At 35.0% G+C, this 14,388-nt stretch overlaps 1 long non-coding RNA gene across 1 annotated transcript; it reads left to right on the forward strand.

The window, feature by feature from the left end:
* The first annotated feature begins 245 nt into the window (after positions 1-245).
* LOC112824161 (uncharacterized) lies at positions 246-5,836 on the forward strand. The gene is made up of 3 exons (XR_012379270.1): positions 246-323; positions 5,418-5,540; positions 5,679-5,836. It is a non-coding gene; the product is annotated as an uncharacterized lncRNA (long non-coding RNA).
* Positions 5,837-14,388: the final 8,552 nt, after the last annotated feature.

Consider the following 14,388-nt stretch of genomic DNA (forward strand, 5'->3'; position numbering starts at 1 on the left):
GTAGCAAATATCTTCTCTGCTCTCAAGTAGGGAACAGAAGTAGCTGGGAGAGTCAGACTTGGAATCTAATTCCAACAGAACAGAATACATGTATGGACTGTCATGCAGCATTTAAGCTATCTAAAGGCAAATGAAATCATAATTCCTTTAGAGTTCTAAATGATTCACCATGGATACTTTACAAGGAGGTGGGGGTACGGGTGGGGCTCGAGAGAATTCTGTTCTAGAAGCCAAAAGGAGAAAGCGTTTCAAGAGAAGAGTACTGAAGTCAAGACAGCTAAGGACTGAAAGCATCTTGTGGATTAGCAACCCAGCAATCACTGGTAAACTGAGGGACAGCAAGCACAGTTCTCGTGGGTACACACACCAAACTACAAGTTTTTGAAAAAGTCGAAACAGTATTTTAAGTGAAAGTAACCAATAATGTACTTAAGATAGCACCACAAATATTGGCAATGAGGATGAAGAGAGAAAGCAGTAGTTGAGGGGTATACAGTCAGAGGGAGGTGGTATTGTCACCGTTGTTTTCTTGTGGAAGGCCAAAGAAATAATCAGATAGCTGTTGGAAGGAGTAGGAGTGTTTAAAGGACCAAAAGAAAGATGGCAGTTTATAGAGTAAGTTAGCAGTGGTGTAATTCAGGTCACAAGAGTAAAGTTGTGTCTTAGAAGGGGTGGGGAGTGACCACTTTCTGTATTAGATTTTCCCTTTGGTATTCGGAGACTTAGGTATTAGCATAAATAAGCCCAGAGAATTGGAGAAGTTATGAAAACACATTTATATGGAGGCTTCTTTTTGGTCACTTTTTATTGAGTTCAGTGCTTGTAATCTCATTTTGATTCAGCATGGATTTTCTGTTTTATTGATAGCCTTGCCCTTCTATATTTTGGATTTCTGTTCTCTTTCTTTGCTTCTCCTTTTCATTTGCCTGATCTGAGATTCCCCCATACCTTCTGCTCACACCTGATGGCAGTACATAGTTCTGAAAAATGCTGCATTATGTTTAAGGTATATATGCATCTGAAAATAGTTAGAATATGACTTCAGACATTTTAGAAACAAAAATTACTATAGCAAAATGTCCCAATTTGCTGGACGTCTGACCATTTATTTGAACTACAGACGATCAGTTATATCACTTGTTTTAAAACTCACAACACTGGAGCTTGCTAATAAAGGTGTCTATAGTATGCCCCATTTTATTACATTGGTATAACTATTATAAAAGTGCTATAGCTTCTGAGACTTTTGTCCGTCCTTCCTTCCTTCCTTCCTTCCTTCCTTCCTTCCTCACTCCCTCCCTCCCTCCCGCCTTCCCTCACTTTTTTTTTTTTTTGTAAGATCTCAATAGTATATTTACAATTCCAAAACTTGGTTTTATCTCTACCAACATGGTTTTGAAAAAAGTCTTCCTCTGTTTATATGACACCATTTATCTTACCAGGGCCCTATTTATTCTCCCTTTGAAATTTTGTGTTTTACTTACTTATTCTATTTTTAGTTTTATTATGAAAAATAGCTTAGGCACAAAAAAATTGTCTGAGACATAACATATACAAATTTAGAGAACAATAATGTAAGAGTTACTCATAGCTACCCCAGAAGTTCTCTCTCCACAATCACATCTCTTTCCTTCCTCCATAGAGCACCACCAAATTTTGGGGTAATCATGTTCTTGCTTTTCTTTATAGTTTCTAACACCTATGCATGTCCTATGTTCTTGAACATTATATACATAGAACCATCCTGTATATATCCCATTATCTTGCCTCTTCAACATCATATCATTGATATTCAATCAAGTTAGTATACATTATTTTAATTCATTTATTATGATTGACCATGAAATATTTACCTATTCTACTGTTGATATACACTGGGCTGTTTCTATTTTTTACTATTATGAACAATGCTGATTCTGGGAGTGCTAAAAGAAGTAGGGAACTGAATCTACCGGCTAGTGCAGGGGTATGGGCCATCACTGATGTGATGCTGAAAAGAACAAGAAGCAGACAAAAGGGAACAAAGCCTCCATTCCTTTCCCTGCCTCTGGTCTGCCTCAGTGTCCCCATTTGCAAAACCTAAAGGAAACCAGATGACAAATGATAAATATATCATCACTACCCCAGCCCCCAAAACACAAAGGTGGTTTATAAAGGTGAATTTATAGCTGAGAGATAACAGTTTAATAATCAATAAAAAATAATGATCAATAAAATAGTTGAAATAATTAGGCAAAAAATTAGAAATCTAAAGGCATTGACAATAGAAGATAAGAAGAAATTAAGGATGGAGGCTGGAACTTACAAAAAGGTATGAAACAAATAGGATATAGAAAAGGCAAGTAGCTTGATAAGAAATACACTGGGAAAGAAAATGTACAGGGTTTCAGAGGGATTTGAATCCAGGTCTGGGTGAGTCCATATACCATGTCTTTTCAGTTGTCTTGCTGTCTACCACAGACGACACTGAATTTTTTTAGAAAGATTTTCCTATTTAATTAGACCTATTTTTGAAATAATGGAAAGACCAAACTTACACCAAACTTAAGAAGAAAATGTTGCTTCTCAAAGATTTTCAGATGCAATTTTGTTTAAAATAGTCTGGTCTGTTTTAGGGAAGGAAAATGACAGAAGTAAATATCTTATTATTAATATTTTCAAAGAGGTAATAAAATTATAGCTCATATAAATGAGTGTAAAGGAGGTTGAGATGAAAGTATGTCCAAAAAATGAACTGACATTTATTTTCAACAGAAGAAAGGGCAATGGGAAACAGATACCCAAAAATTGGCAAATCCTCAGTCACTATAATTGGACTTTTCTTAATAAATTAAATAATTAACGAATCAGTAATATGAGATATGATGCTATACCTTGATCTTTATGTCTTTTTTTTTTTCCTTCCCTTTCAAGAATAAGACAAACAGGCACCTGGGTGGTTCAATCAGTTAAGTGTCTGCCTTAGGCTCAGGTCACGATCCCAGGGTCTTAGGATCCAGTCCCACATTGGGCTTCTTGCTCAATGGGGAGCTTGCTTCTCCCTCTGCCTGCCGCTTCCCCTGCTTGTGCCCCCCTGCCCAGCAAATAAATAAGTAAAATCTTAAAAAAAAGAATAAGACAAGTGTTTTCATTCATTTACTTTTATAAAGTCAATTATTGTTTATATCATGCATACTTAATTTTTTTCACACCAATCCTGTCTGATTTTTTTGCACTTCCCTGGAGTTCAGATTGATTCTTCCTAAACTGTATTCTATAAAATTTTAAGTGATGATCTGTCTTTGGTAAACTCATCTTTTTTGTGTATTAAAATGCATTTTTAAACTTGTTTTTCACTTACACATAACACCTTTTTAACTCATTATCTCTTGCTTTTTATTTTTGCTATTGATACATCTAGTATTTATTTAATTGTAATCTTATTGTAAGGAATATTTCTTTTCTCTATCCTTGTTGTTTTGTTTCTAGTTTTTCTGTAAATTCCAGTTAGTTTACATACAGTGTAATATCAGTTTCGGGTATAGAATTTAGTGATTCATAACTTACATATACTACCCAGTGCCCATCACAGCAAGTGTCCTCCGTAATAGCCATCACCCAGTTAGCCCAACCCCATCCATCTCTCCTCCAGCAGCCCTCAGTTTGTTCTCTACAGTTAAGAGTCTGTTTTATGGTTTGCCTCTCTCTCTCTCTCTCTCTCTCTTATTCCCCCTATGTTCATCTGCTTCATTTCTTAAAACTTTTTCTCTGAGTATTTTAAAGTATTGGCACAATGCTCCCCAGAGTAAACTCCTTATAATTTATCAGACTTGAGGTTTGCTGTTTTTACCAAGGCTATAAAATCATTCCTTTATTAGGTCTAGAAAATTCTTAGTTAATACATCATCACAAACATGCTTTTTCCCCTATTCTTTGTATTCTTTTCTTCTGAAATATATATACATATATATGTGTATATATATATGTTATAGATGATAAAGAGAGAGATGTGTTTATATATATATATATATACATATATATATATATAATACATATGTTGGATTTCCTATCTATCCTGTCTCCTCAGCTCTCACGTTTTTCTATTTTTTTCCTCATGCTTCAATGTAGGGAATTTTCAGATGGTCAATTTATTGAGTGTTTTTTCACCTGCACATAGCTTATCCTTTTACCTGATTATTTATTCAGCTTAACTACTATGTAAAATACAGGCTCCTGACAACATAATGATACATAATTTTATACACTGAAGGCTCTGTCTCCCTTAAAATGTAGCAACACCATTCAACTTCAAAAATGTGTTTTGCTCTTTCCACAAGATCAAAAACATTGTATTATAATAATTTGTTTTGGTTTTCACAAGACTAGAAATATTTTTTCACACTTATTCTTTGTGCTATACAGAAAAACCTAGCTTGATACTGTGGCAGCTTCCTACTTTCCTTGAATAGTCTGTGAAAATAACTTTTGAAGTTAGTAGACCTTATATAATTCAAAAAAAAGAAAATTGCTAAAAATAAGAGAAATATGCTTATATGGCCTCAAAGGCTAACGAGAGCCCTAGATGATGCGTATTATTTTTCACAGAAACCAAGATGATGCAATTAGAAAATACGAATCCACTGCAGAACCCTAGGGTTGTCAACAGAGAATAGTTGCGAGAATCTCCATTTACTTTAGCTATACATGCTGTTGTTTCCTTTGGGTGGTAAATTCTAATTTGGATTATTCATATGCCTGCAGTAATTTTTGTCAATCACAAAGCCTTAAAACCCTCACACCATAAACACCCACACACCCACACACACACTTCGAAACAGAAGTACTCTATAGGTATATAAAACTTTTACAAAAAAAGTAACAAAATGACTACATTCTTACAATTTGAACACCACTTGACAGCTTTAATCACTTTATCTTCCCATCATTTTTCCATGTCAAAACCACCTCCAGAGGTCTCATCAGAACAAAACATTACTTAACTTGAAAATGAAATTCCCCAAACCTATGTCCCTATTTGGAAGTGGAATAGGTTGCTTTGTTTTGAAAGAAATCACTATTCACAAAACCAAATTAATAACAAGCATAGCATTATTTCAAAATAAAGATAATCCGTGACATTCTCCACCCCCCCAACCCCGCCCTGGATGCTTAGAATGTGTTATTTTCTTTGGGTAAGATCTTGGGCAATGGAACCAAAAGACACAATTTTGAATTCTTGCCCTGTCACTTTTTTAGCTGTCTTACCTTGAACATGTGATTTTGTCTCTGTATTTGTATATTTATATAAAAGATGATGACATCCAACATCTCTTTGAAAGTATTACTAGTTAAGTAAGATAATACTTGTAAAGTGCCTGTCATACTCTTCATACTACACTGATGTTACTAGTTGTTACACTATCATTATCCAAATGCAGTGTTATTGACAGCCAGAGAGTTTCCACTTGAAGTTACTGTCCAGGACTATTTGGTGGGACATGAACCACTGCAATGATTCCCAGGTGGGAAGAGCCTCTCTGACCCTGGAAGTGCTCCTCAAAGTAAGGATTTGGTTAAAAACACGCTGATTTAGTTCCTGCATTCCAAATGTCCTCAGTTAATGTAATCTCAGTTTGCACAAAATGAAGTTTTCTCAACACTACCACAATGATTGTTCAATGACAGTTTCCCTTCTACAGGATCCCTTCTGCTTCACTGCCTAGGAGCAATGTTCAGACCAGCTGTGATTTGTGTCTCATCTCATCTCAAACCAATACCACTACTGAATTTGCTTTTTTAATATGAATGGCTTTCATGTTGTCTATGAGTTGATTTTAAAAAGTGTGCTGTGCTTCAAGTCGACATGCTACTTTTAGTTTTATGCACTTTGAATGATCTATATGTAAGAAACTGCAAATTGGAATGTTTTTAATAGAAAAGATCATGAAATTATAGATCTGAAGGATTATTTTGAAAAAACAAAGTTGTGAAATTTTATAAAGAAATTGAGAAGGAGGTGTTGATATAAATTTTTATGTAATCTAGTCTATAGTTTTTAAAGAATTTTATTCTATAAAACTTAATATGTTATTAAATTGAAGTAATTTATACACCATAAAATAGTTGGGAATGTTCTTTTTCAAATGTATTTTTATATAACAGAAATATATCATTTAATTGGGAATATATTCACATAGCTTCCATGTGTATTTAGCAAATATTCAGTAAATATCTACTACATACTGGTCATTGCTCACATACTGGGAATATGATGATTAACAATGTAAAGTCACTGACCAAGGAGTTTTCCATCTGGCAGAGAGGAGAGACAAAAGGACAGATATAAAAAGACTACAAAAGGTGCAATACTGAGATATGCACAGAGTGTCTCTAGGACACATAAAAGGCGCTCAAAAGACATAGAAGAACCTCCACAAAAGACTGGGTAAGAATGTTGCTGATTGAAGGAACAACATGAACAAAAGACAGTAAGGCAGAGGATTAGGGGAATGGAGTCTGGAAACCAAAAGGTGGGAGTAACTCATTATGACAAGTGCATACAGGCTGACCACGGCGGGCATGGAGAGGTGAGCAAAACCCAAATCCTAAAGGACTTCATGGGCTATGCTAATCAATTTTGATTTTATCATGAGAGATATAGGAAACTATTAGAAGGTTTTAAAATGAGGGGTGATGGTGTGACCGGATTAGATTTTAGAAAGAATCTGACAGAGGACCAGAGAAGGGAGTGTAGAAGCCATGCTCAGAGGAAAGGACTCAAGTGGGAGTGGGTGGACACGGGGAACCAGGGGGATCTACAGCATCTAAATCAGAGTGATGGTGAGGATGGCAGACAGTAGACGGTTCAACAATTTTGTACATGGAAATGATACAAGTTGGAGTCGATCTCCTCATGTCAGTTTTGGGTCACATTTGCTTTTCCATTTCAGGTTTCAGTCTTGCGCATATCAGGGAGTTAGGAGGAGCTTTCAGGGCAAGAACTCCCGGCTTTGCTACCCGTATGTCACTTGTGATTGAAAACGCAAACGCAGGTCACCAGGTGAACTGCTATATCCTTGCCTAACTCTACATGGTGCGGGTAAAAATCAGTTGAGGCAAGAATGATTTTATTGTTGGAAAATGTTAGCCTCATCCACACAAAACTTAATGAAGTGGGAGAAAAAATGTGAAATATCTCAAAACTAAATATTGCACTCACAGATGAAATCATAGTTCAGTGCTGTCAGTGTCGTTAAGTCCAAATTGTCATTAAACTGACACCTTTTCTAAGCAATAAATTGAGAATTATTATGTAAGAACTCTAATAATTATTACTAACATTTGTGAGGATTTTACCACTTGCAAAATATTTTCCAATCCATTATCTCATCATGAGATACTTTTCTGATATATTGTATTCTATGTGATATTAGCAATATATTTCGTAAAGTTGAGATCACTCAGACTTTCTATGTATGAGTTAGCAGAGCCATGGTCTTTCCAAAACATATTATCTGTTGAATGCAGCCAGCCACATCCTTACAGGAATTCATCTGTTTGAACATATTACCCTTTATTTGAAAATCTCTTCATTGGCTTCCCATAAAAAAATCTGTATTGATTTTAAAGTTTTTTTACTCACTTATAAGGCACTTAATGGCCATAGACCAATATGTGTGCTAGATCTATTGTTTCTATATATCCCTTGTTGCCCATTGAGGTCACAATGAACAGGCTATTTAGTCCTTCCCAAAGCATAAACTCAAATCCCTTGAAGCTGAAGCTTTTAGAAAATATGTTCCATGATTGTGGAATGTAGTTGTAATTTCAATTCGTTTTATTCCATCTGTCTGCATGCAAAAAGAAACAGTTGTGTTTGGTTACATCTCAAAATGCTTAAGATTATTATTTTTGGCTGTCATATCTTAGTGTATGTATATCTTTAATAAAATCTACTGATATGCTTTATCCAGTTTATTAAGCTTAAAATTGATAATTTTCTAGCTCCAAGGGACATCGAACTTCCTCCTACATGATTTCCTACGGAAGAAATAAATAGGTTGTTCTGGCAAGTGGATGCTAATAGACCACATAGAAAAACAAATTCTAAAAACAATATAAACTCTTCCTTTTACTCTCAAACGTGCACTTCAGGTTCTAAAAGAAAGAATTGTGGGTGAATCAGCTAGGTTTAAAACTAGAGAATTGGAATTATGAAAAGACATTTAAATTGTATATAATAATGCAATTGCTAGCATCTCAATATACAAAATAAAATGGGGACAAATGATCCTTATAGAAGAGTTCCAAATAATCTATGTAGACATTCTTCTCTCCAGAAGGTAGAGCTTGATTCTCTTCTACTTGAAGGTGGGCTAAGAGGATAACTCACTTCCAAATAATTAAGTATGAAAAGAGAAAAACTACATTACAGTAGAGATACTTGGCAGTCGTTAACTTCATCAAAGTTAACATCACCAGGGATATGTTGTTGATATCATATAACCTGCAAAATGTTGTAATGAGAAGGCCATTTCACCTCTGTGGCATTCTTCCTCAAAACTCTTAACCTCAGTTTGGGTATAAGAAACCCATCAGAAAAATCAAAATTGAAGGACACTCTACATCACACTGGACTACTGCCCTTCAAAACTGACAAGGTCACTAAAAATAAAGACAGAGGATCTGTTCCAGACCAGAGGAGATTAAGGAGATGTGATTACTAAATGCAATATGATACCCTGGACTTGATTCTAGAACAGAAAAATGATGTTCATGGAAAAATTCTTAAACCTTGCAGTTAATAGTAATTCACCATTAATTTCTTTGTTTTGAGTAATGCACCATGGTTATGTAAAATGTTAATATTAGAGGAAAGTTTCTAGAAGCTAGAGTATATTTGAAATTCCACAAAATTTATTAAGCACCTGCTATTCTTAAAACGTTGTTAAATAGAGCTACATCTACCGTATATTCACTATAATTCTCTTCACATTTGTATTAATTTATAATATTGATAAATGTTTTGAGCCTCAACTTGAAGAAATGAAAAGGTCAAGATGATAATTGCTTACTAGCCAAGTAACACTTTACTCCATGGAAAAAAAATAGTGCATAGTACCTATCTTTGTGATAATAATTTTAACCCCCCAAAAAAAAAAAAAAAAAAAAAGTTGTTTAAGGGCTGTTTTCTTTTTCTTTATTGCATTATCTTTCATGCCTTATACTTGATTTTATAATATTTTGAGATTTTCACATACTAAATATGGAAACCAAATAAAATATGATATAGCATGCCATCCAATAGAGGCTGCTAGCCAGGAATAAGTTAATGTTCCATTCACACTAACAGTTTTTGGGAAAGTCTGGCCACTCTGAGGTCTGTCTCGTTATCTGAAAAACAAAGAAAGAGGTGATCTTTAGAACTCTAAATTTTATAAATCTTAATAATACGATGAGGGTAGAAATCCTTTGCAAATAATAGCTTAAAATAATTTTAATCATTGGGCGCCTGGGTGGCTCACTCATTAAGCATCTGCCTTCAGCTCAGGTCATGATCCCAGGGTCCTGGGATCGAGTCCCACATCGGGCTCCCTGCTCGGCGGGAAGCCTGCCTCTCCCTCTCCCCCTCCCCCTGCTTGTGTTCCCTCTCTCGCTGTGTCTCTCTCTGTCAAATAAGTAAATAAAATCTTTAAAAAAAATTAATCATTTTCAACCATATTTTTGTGAAATGTTTTTGGCTAGATAACATGCTATTAAAATCACAGCCATATACTCAAGCAATCATAACAACTATGACCTTTTTATGCATATCTGCTTTGGACTATTTACATCGCTATGCCTAATCAGGTAATTAATACATTAATACAATTTCAAGTGTATGGACGCATGACAATTGACCAAGAGATAACCTACTATAATACACTAGACACAATTTCATACACAGCAAAATTTCTGTCTTCGTTCTGGCAATATCTTCTAAAGAACTTTCTATGTCAGTCTACACCTATAGTTTTTAAAGGGAGCAACAGTGGAAAAGAGTCACTCTCAAATCCCAGGTATTTCCTCAAAAAACATGTGAAGTTTTGATTTTTGATACAATCTCAGTGAGTTTGGAAATCTTGTAGGATGAAACTTTCAGCACAATCTTCAGTATTTGTTTTCTAAATATCATGCGAGTTATGTATTTATATTATTTATAATGCTGTACGTTTTCTTTTCTTTTTTTTTTTTTTTTGATAGCAAGACCAATAGGATTAAGGAAACATAGAGATAGAGGGGAAAAGAATGTGCAATGTAAGAAGTTGATGTAGGAAAGGATGCTCTTTGGAAATAAGAGGGCAACATTAAATAAGATGTTTCTTTCTCAAGTCTAAGTACTTTCAACCAATCGGGGCACATGATGCAAAATGAATACAGCTGATCACTGAGACATGGACTGTGGCTTGTCAAGACCTTGGGCCAAACAGATACAGCAAGTCACTCAGTTCCTTTTCCTTTTCAGAAAATCTTTCTTAGCAAGAGGCAGCTAGTTTTTTCTCACAGCAAGCAAGAATCAGCATGTGAAGCTTTGAACAATCCTGCACTGCAGGGAATGTTTTGCAGAAACTGCATGACAAGATTGCCAAAAAGATTACCTCTTGATTTCCTTTGTCCTTGGGTTTATTTCATCTAATAATGGGGCAAAGATGGTGTCTTCTACAATGAAGAGAGAATTTATTCATGAGTTATATGCAGCAAAATTGTTTTAAAATCCTTGTTCCTCATAATTTTCTAAGAAAACAATACCTCATTGAATATAAAATGTATGTTTTTACTTTTAAAAAATGTTTATCATCCTACTACACTTTGTAAGCGTAGAATTAATTTGTTCTTGCAACAGCTTGAAGCCAGAATCCTAAAAAAAAGTATTTCCTCCTTCTCTACTAAAAAGGTGTGAACAACCATCAGAACATAACAATATAGGGTCAAAATAAGTGAAAATCGGGCCATTTAACTAAAACAGAAAAAATCTATAAACAATATAATACCATAAATTTCAAACATGCTACTTTTATCTGTTACTTTGAGGTCTGGTAAAAAAAAAAAATCTTAGATATCAACTATTATTGCACTAACAGACATGGCTGTCCTAGCCTAAGAAATACCATGAGGTTAGTGTCAGAACACATAGTTTTAAGTACCATTTCTATCGCTCAGTGCTTAGCATTTTGAATTGTATTTTCTTGCCTATGAATTGAAAATAATGATGGTTAGATTGCCTAACACATGTAGTAATTTTGAGGGTATAATAAAAGGTTGCATATTTTCTTAGAATTATAAGGATATATTTAATAAAAAATAAATAAAAATCTAGTGCACAGAAAAATTTATCATTGTAATCTGTCACATTTAGTTTACCATAATCATTCCAAATAGTCTACTAGTTATAAAGTCATGTAGTTATGAGTATCTAGGAACCCCACTTACATCAATGAATAGATCATCCAGGCAGAAAAATCTATAAGAAACGTCAGCCCTACATGACACCTTAGACCAGATAGACTTAATAAATATATATAGAACGTTGCATTCAAAAGCAGCAGAATACAGATTCTTCTCAAGTGCACATGAGAAAATCTTCAGGATAAATCATATTTTATGTCATAAAACAAGTCTCAATAAATTTAGGAAGATTGAAATCCTATCAAGCACCTTTTGTGACCACAAGGTTATAGAACTAGAACCAACTACAGGAAGAAGACAAAAAAAATTCACAAATATGTGGAGATTAAACAACCTGCCACTGAACAACCAATGGGTTAACAACGAAATCAAAGGAAAAATTAAAAAAAAAAGCAACCCAAAATCTTGAGACAAATGAAAATGGAAATACAACAAACATACCAAAATCTATGGAATGCAGCAAAAGCAGTTTTGAGAGGGAAGTTCATAGCAATACAGGTCTATCTCAGGAAACAAGAAAAAGCTCAGAAAAACCACCTAATTTGCACCTAAAGGAACCAGAAATAAAAGAACAAATGAAGTCCAAAGTTAATAGAAGGAAGGAAATAATGAAGATCAGAGGAGAGATAAATGAAGTAAAGACTAAAAAGACAATATAAAAATTCAATGAAAGAGCTGGTCCTTTGAAAAGACAAACAAAATTGACAAACTACTAGCTAGACTCAATAAGAAAAAAAGAAAGAAGGCTCAAATAAAATCAGAAATGAAACAAAAGTTACAACTGATACCAAAGAAATACAAAGAATCAAAAAAGACTACTGTGAACTGCTGTAGGCCAACAAATTGGACAACATAGAAGAAATGGGTAATTTCCTAGAAACATACAGTCTTCCAAGATTGAATCATGAAGTTAACAGAAAATTTGAATAGACCAATTTACAGTTAAGGACATTGAATCAGTAATCAAAAACCTCTCAACAAATAAGTCTAGGACCAGGGCGCCTGGGTGGCTCAGTTGGTTAAGCGACCGCCTTCGGCTCAGGTCATGATCCTGGGGTCCCGGGATCGAGTCCCACATCGGGCTCCCTGCTCAGCGGGGAGTCTGCTTCTCCCTCTGACCCTCTTCCCTCTCGTGCTCTCTCTCATTCTCTCTCTCTCTCTCAAATAAATAAATAAAATCTTTAAAAAAAAAAAAATAAGTCTAGGACCAGATTGCTTCACTGGGTGAAGTCTACCAAACATTCACAGATTCCATACCCATCCTTTTCAAACATTTTCAAAAAAATGAACATCAGGGATCATTTCCAAACTCATTTTACAAGGCCAGCACTACTCTGATACCAAAACCACAAGAATGTCTCAGAAAAAGAAAATTACAGGGTGATATCCCTGGTAAACATAGATGCAAAAATCCTCAACAAATTTTAGCAAACTGAATTTTTTTTAAAAAAGATCATACACCATGATCAAATAGGATTTATTTCAGGGATACAAGGATGCTTCAACAACCACAAACCAATCAACGTGATACACCACATTGAAAAAATGTCAATAATATTATATTGTATATTTGAAAGTTGCTAAGATAGTAAATCTTAAAAGCTCTCATCATAAGAAAAAAGTTTTTGTAACTTTGTATGGTCACAGATGGCAACTAGGTCTGTTGTGGTGAACATCCCTTAGTGCATACAAATATTGAATCATTATGTTATATACCTGAAACTAATATGTTATATGGCAATTTTACTTCAATAAAAAAAAAAGGCATATAGGTGTGTGAGGACACAGGTAAGTTGGGATCAGGATCAGGATCACTTCTTCTTGAAGTGACATGTGATCTTGAGATCTGAAAGATGAATAAGAAGTGACCATGTAAAAGATCAGGAATAGAGATGGCCTCCAAGTAGATAAACAAGCATATGGAAAATATGGCAACACAAGGGAATTTAATTTGGAAATTAATTCCAAGGCTGGAATTAAAAAATACATAATGGTTCAGGGGAGTGATGACTTGAGTCAATTCTGAAGAGGTATGTAAGTTTCAGCTCATGTTAACTGTCAAATATAGGTTTCTACTCAAGGAATCATAAGAAATATTTAAAGAAGTAGAGTAATATAAATAATCAGGTGTCCATTTTTAAAAGATCATTCAAAAATAATGTGGAGAATAGATTGGAGGAGGACAATTATAAACCGGAGGGACTAGTTATTTGGTTATTTCAAAAGTCCAGGGCAGAAATGATAACTGGTCAAGAGGAATGGCAGGATAGTTGGAAGTGAACAATGTAGTAATATGTTTTGGAGGAGAGGGCTCGAACACGGCAAGAAAGAGGAAAAGGTCAGTGAGAACATGATATGTAATCTGGTCAAGGCGGGCTTCACCAAGGAGATGCTCTTTGAACGTAAACCTAGGACAACAGGAAAGAGCCAACACAGGACACTTTGTAGAAAAGAGAGAACAATGAGAGCAAAATCTCTAAATTTGGAATTCATTTGGTGGGTTTGAAGAAGAGGAGGGATATTTAACAAGATGTAGGTAGGAAATAAAATTTTGTAGTAAGATAATGAAGTGATATTTTCTGTCTTTTTTTTAAGATTTTATTTATTTATTTGACAGAGAGAGAGAGAGCACAAAGAGGCAGAGGGGCAGGCAGAGAGAGAGGGAGAAGCAGGCTCTCCACTGAGCGGGGGAGCCTGATGCAGGGCTCGATCCCAGGAGTCTGGGATCGTGACTTGAGCTGAAGGCAGATGTTTAACCGACTGAACAACTCAGGCGCCCCAATTTTCTGATGACTCTTGAACTATTAGGCAATATCATTGTGCCATTGAGAGTGGAAGAGAAAATGTTGATATTTGAGGAAATATAGGGTGTAAACTGGTCATTTTGAAGAGTGGGAGCATGAAAGGCATTGTCAGGTTTGTTTGTCTATTCAACAGTGCAAAGGAACATATGATGCTAAATAT

The sequence above is a fragment of the Callorhinus ursinus genome, unplaced genomic scaffold (genome assembly GCF_003265705.2).
Source record: "Callorhinus ursinus isolate GAN/ISIS: 27379988/994484 unplaced genomic scaffold, GSC_fseal_2.0 scaffold9, whole genome shotgun sequence".
NCBI classification, from domain to species: domain Eukaryota; kingdom Metazoa; phylum Chordata; class Mammalia; order Carnivora; family Otariidae; genus Callorhinus; species Callorhinus ursinus.